At 42.6% G+C, this 5,707-nt stretch overlaps 1 pseudogene; it reads right to left on the reverse strand.

Moving 5' to 3' along the window:
* Positions 1 to 807: 807 nt before the first annotated feature.
* On the reverse strand, positions 808 to 1,879 carry LOC102488178 (40S ribosomal protein S4, X isoform-like; annotated as a pseudogene).
* Positions 1,880 to 5,707: the final 3,828 nt, after the last annotated feature.

The raw sequence follows: 5,707 nt of genomic DNA on the forward strand, positions 1-5,707 counted from the left end.
CGTGTAACTTCATTCGCTCACCATGAACAGCTGCCTGAAAGTCCACTGTACAGCTACAGCGCAGTATCATTTTCATGGTACTGGACATTCATTTTGTTCCCAAATTTGTATTCTTTGAAATAATGCTGCAATGAACATTACATTTGGATTTACATTACATTTAATTACATTTGGATCATAAAATTCTGTAGTTTGGGAGAGCTCATATGCTGAATGTCTTAAGTATGATGCAAATCCAGATGTTATAAGTGTTAAATGTAAAATATTTCCATCCACTTTTTCCTTCTGGAAAGAGACTCCCTGGAAGTCTAGCACACAGCAGACTACACTGAACAAAGCAGGTTTCAATAAATATTTGATACTGATGATGTTGATGAAATAACTTAGAACACAACCAAAGTGTTGCCTAGAGATTCCAAAGATTAATTTCCTTCCTGGCCAAACACAAACAGCATGTGCTAGTGGTAAATGTGGGTACGGATTTGTTGTTCATTTCCCTAAGAGCTGGTAAATATTTAGCTAAGGCATGCCAGCCCAAAGTCTCCCACAATGCTTCTACAGTAAGTCAATCTTTCTTTGAAATAATTAATTAAGTAATTTTCTTTCTTTCTTTTTTTTTTTCTTTTTTCTTCTGACTCTACAAAGTTTATTAGGGTAGGGAACTGTATTTTCCAATTCAATAGTACATCCTCCTCTGGCTAAAAAAAAAAAAAAGAGTTACAGACAAAATGACATCTAAACAGGATATCTTTTAATTTTCATTTACTTATGTTAACTATATATTTTTTAATGCTATACCATCTTTAATTAAGTATGAAGACATCTCCAACATAAAATCTAGAGACTGTTTCACCCACTGCTCTGTTTGGCAGGCAGTCTCTTGTCTCTCTCTTCAGCAATGGTGAGACAGATACCTTTTCCTCGGGGAAGAGAAATCCATGGCTCGTTGCCTTTGCCAATAACAAAAATGTTGAAGAGCCGAGTGGCAAAGCTATTGCCATTGGCATCTTTCACATGAACCACATCAAAAGAGCCAGGATGTCTCTATCTGTTGGTGATCACCCCAATTCTTCCCAAGTTAGCACCTCCTGTCACCATACACAAGTTACCAGTGTCGAACTTGATGAAATCAGAACTCTTGCCTATCTCCATGTCAATCTGAATGGTGTCGTTCACCTTGATGAGAGGATCCAGGTAGCTGATGGTACGAGCATCATGGGTCACCAGATGAGGGATTCCTTTTATGCCCACAAAGATTTTCCTCACTTTGCACAACTTGTACTGGGTCCCCTGAGGTATAATATGACGACAGCAACATGACCCTTGGTGTCATAGATCAGACGGAAATTCTCTCCAGTCTTGTCAATGCTGATGATATCCATAAAACCAGCAGGGTAGGTTGCGTCAGTATGGACTTTGCCATCAACCTTAATGAACCGCTGCAAGCAGATCTTCTATGCCTCATCTCCTGTTAAAGCATACTTAAGTCTGTTCCTTAGGAAAATGAGAGGAAGACATTCCCTCAGCTTGTGGGGACCAGTGGATGGATGAGGGGCAAACACACCGGCCAGTTTATCCAGCATCCAGTGCTTTGGAGCTGCTGCCCACTTCAGATGCTTCTTAGAACCACGAGCCATGGCAGTTTAGCAAGATGCAGGGGCCAGCTCTGGGTGGGGCTTCTTAGACTTGGAATTAGGGGTGCTCTGATTTTGCCGCCGGCAGGTTAGGCTGAGGACGCTGTGAAAATGAGTAATTTTCTATATATCTTCCTCATCACATGCTTGGTTTTTCTGAAAAAGGTCATGGCTGGTGCGTGAGGAAGATAAATTTTGGAAAAGCAAGGGTGCCATCTTGTGGAACATTTGTTGTTAATTCTTTTATTTCTAAGCTACTGTGCTAAGCAAGCACACGTGATTTGCAGGATTCTTTCAGTGGTTCTTAATACGGTTTTTCTCCCTGTATTTCATTCTTATGTTTCATATATTCTATGGCATCAAGGTGGTATTGGTGTCAATTTATATCCCAGCTTTTGAGGATATGCGATTTCCATGAAATAAAACTTAGTTCCAAAGGGTTTCTAATACTCCCCAGGGGTGTCATGCTGTCCACTTTAAAGAGAGGCCTAGATTGTGGAGAGAGACACACACTTCTTCAAGGGTTGGAAACAGATTTCGTAAATAAAACGTAGTGCTAGAACTAAACATCTCAAGAGAACTATGTGGAAAAGGATTGACATTAATCCTTGAGATTGGTCCAAAATGTGCTTTTCCTCTGTGGAGATTCTATAAATGCCCTGACTCTACATAATCCGTAGAATTCTGTGTCTCACAAATAAAACTGACCTCAAATATAAAAAACAATCGCACACACACACACACACACACAAAGCCCTCCTAGTCCTTGGCCTGTCCTGTGCTGCCTTTGTCTACAAATCTGTGCCCTTATTTACCTCAGACTCCACTCTGCAATTGTACTTCTCCAGGGAAATTTCTTTAGATTCCACTTAACTGTTACAATGTAGTTACATTTCTGCCTTCTAGAGGTAGAGTTAGGAGATTGTAAGGCTTAAACAAATCAGTTTGTATGATGCATTGGAGATGCCAATTCTTCAGAGGCCAAGAATGCCTCCTTTTGAGATAGAAACTACTTTCCCTAACTGATTCAGCTGTTCAGCATTTGCATTGTTGATGCTGGGCCTTTATTTCTTTGGCACAATGTTGGCAGAGATGATGGAATCTGGAAAAATATTCATGGCACTTATGCTGCAAGGTAGGCACTGCTTTTGTTTCTTATTTCCTTGCTTATATGTTATACTGGCAGAGGTAAGAGGAGGCAGGAATAGGGGGGTACTGAAGGGTTCAGAAAAGGGAAACGCAGGGCTCAAGGGGAACCAGCTGAGGGCCATGCTGTTTCCTCTCTTCTTCCTCAAATTCGTGTGTCTCCCTGCCTAATCTAAAATGTATTTTAGACAGAAGGGAAAAAAACGAACTATGTGAATCAAATTATTGGGTCATTGGGAGAGTCATGACACATTTTTGCATAGAAAAACATAGCAAAATACGTCATGACTTTTCCAATGACCCAATAAAATACTTTATAGAATGCTTAATTTATTGCACACTTTCAAATGTTTTGGTTGGAAAGGGGGTAAGTATACAGACTTCTTGGAGCAACTTCTCAGTGGTGTCCTTTTTTGACCGGACAGCCACCTCTTGAAATTTCTCTCAGAACTTACTTGTGGCTGATTCTCCACTGTTGAAGATAACTTGCTCTTCATGTCCCTGAGGACTCCTAAACTTGTCTTGGCCTATGCAAGATCACCTTTTAGAGTATGAATCTACTGTGTGACTACCCGGCACTTTTGCCTTCTGGGAATAGCCTCCTTATTCATTAAGAAAATGCTCCTTCCCTTACACCCTCCATCTGTGTGGGAGTTCTGGAAGCTGCCATGGCCCTGGCTACAGTGGATTGGTCCCGATGGGCCAGTCAATCAGCACCTTTCCCAGGAGCTTTGAATTTTAGGAAGAATGAGTTAGACTGTCTCTGGTTCATGTGAGTGAAAGAGAATGAAATTGTTATGCAGACAGAAGCAGTGTGGTGAGAGTTCTGGTGATTTGCAAGTCCCTGGCTACTATTTTCCCAACTTCCAGCTGCTCCTCAACCTCCCACTTTGATTGTGATACCTCTATACCCTTCCAACCAGCTCTTCTTTTACCTTACCTATTTTCAGAGGGCTTTTGGGCCATCCTTGTGGTACAGTGGTTAAACGTTGTGCATTGGCAACCAGATTCCACGTGGCTGACCATGGTTTGAGTTTCTGCCCCAACAGTTTGAAAAACAGGTTGAGTTTGGGGACTAGCAGATGGTGTAATGGTTATGTCACTGGACTCCCACGTAGTCAACTGCAGTTTGAGTCCCGGACCAAGTGGTTTAAACTAATGCCAGGCACATGTGTGTGTGCATGACTGCCTAAGATCCTGAGAGGAGAATGGAAGAGAAGGGATGCAGCATGGCCTTCCCCCCCGGGGGTGGATTTCTCGCTTTCTGTCTGTCTCTGTCTTTCTGGCGAGTGCATGTGCCCTATAGCAAAAACCTCTTAAAACACGCACACACGAAAAAACAAACAAAAAAACATGCTATGTTCATGTGTGTGCCTGAAGTCTTGACTTTTTGGAGAAATGATAGAGGAGAAGGGATTGTGGTGTAAACACTCTCATGGAGAGGGTGAGGGGAAAATGTGCCTTCTCACTTCCCCTCTCTCTTTGGCAAGTACATGCAACCTCTGGCAAAAAGAAAAAGGGTGGGGAGAGGCTTTTATTCTTCTTTCTAAGTTGATTTCATTCATTCATGTGAGAGACAGAGGGACATGGAAGACCCAGTAGGGTCTTCATGCCATGATCCATCCCCAGTCTTGATCATGGGCACATGTGTGCCTGGTGTGCGCAAGGATGTCCTGGAATACAAATCCAGGACATTTTCTATGTGGCTCCAGTTGGGCTACCACTGCGCCACCACCTGGTCCCTCAGGATGGTTTTCTACTGCTTTTGTCCAAAGGTCCCAATGAATAACATGGGGATGGTTGTATCCAGGTCATAGCATGGCCAGGAGCAGTCAAAATACCAAGAAGTTTTTCCCCCTGTAAGCAGACAATATAGAAACCAGCTTATCAGAATGTGGCTGGGTGAAAAAAATTTTTAATTACCAGAGAGCACATATGCTTGCCAGAAGGTGGGAAAGAGAAAGAGTCAGAGAGAGAACAAGCAAGCACAAGGGAACACTCCAATAAATTACACTGCAATTCTTTTTTTTTTTTTTGAGAGTTTTTTTTTTGCTATAGGGTACGTATGCTCACCAGAAAGACAGAGAGAGACAGAGAGCTAGAAAGCGAGAAATCTGGAATGGCCACGCTGCAATCCCTTCTCCTCCATTCTCCTCTTAGGATCTTGGGCACGCGCACACAAGCCTGGTGTGAGTTTAAGCCACCGGGTCCGGGACTTGAACTGCAGTCGACTACATGGGAGTTCAGTGACATAGCCATTATGCTAACTGCTGGTCCCTACACTGCAATTCTTGGAACCAGCAAATGGCGTAATGATTATGTCGCTGGACTCACACATAGTCAACCACGATTTGAGTCCTGGACCTGGCAGGTTCCAACTCATGCTGGGCATGTGTGTGTGCGTGCCCAATATCTCGAGAGGAATGCAGGTGAAGGAATTGCGGTGTGGCCATCCCCTCTGGGGGGGGCAACTTCTTGTTTTCTGTCTCTGTCTCTTGGGCAAGCACATTTGCCCTATAGCAGAAATCTCTTTCTAAAAAAAGAAATTATTTTTCCTCCATTTCTCCTTCCTGTCAGGATCTTGGGCACACATGAACATATGTCTGGCATATTTTTCAAGCCACCAGGGCCAGGATTCAAACTATGGCTGACCATGTGGGATCCAGCTTTCAGTGTATGGTGCTCAACGATTGTACCTCTCACCTTTGGCTTTTTTTTTTTATTCCTAAATTAGTATTTATTTAGTTTTATTTATTTATTCATTTATTTTAAATTTAACCAGACAGACACACACACACACACACACACAGAGACAGAGAGAGAGAGAGAGAGAGAGAGAGAAAGTAAGAAAGCAAACCACAAGGTCCAGGATTTGAACCATGGTTGGCCATTTGGGAGTGTCCAGCACATTAACCACTACACCACTG

Source organism: Tupaia chinensis, unplaced genomic scaffold (assembly GCF_000334495.1).
Source record: "Tupaia chinensis unplaced genomic scaffold, TupChi_1.0 Scaffold000634_1, whole genome shotgun sequence".
In the NCBI taxonomy this organism is placed as follows: domain Eukaryota; kingdom Metazoa; phylum Chordata; class Mammalia; order Scandentia; family Tupaiidae; genus Tupaia; species Tupaia belangeri.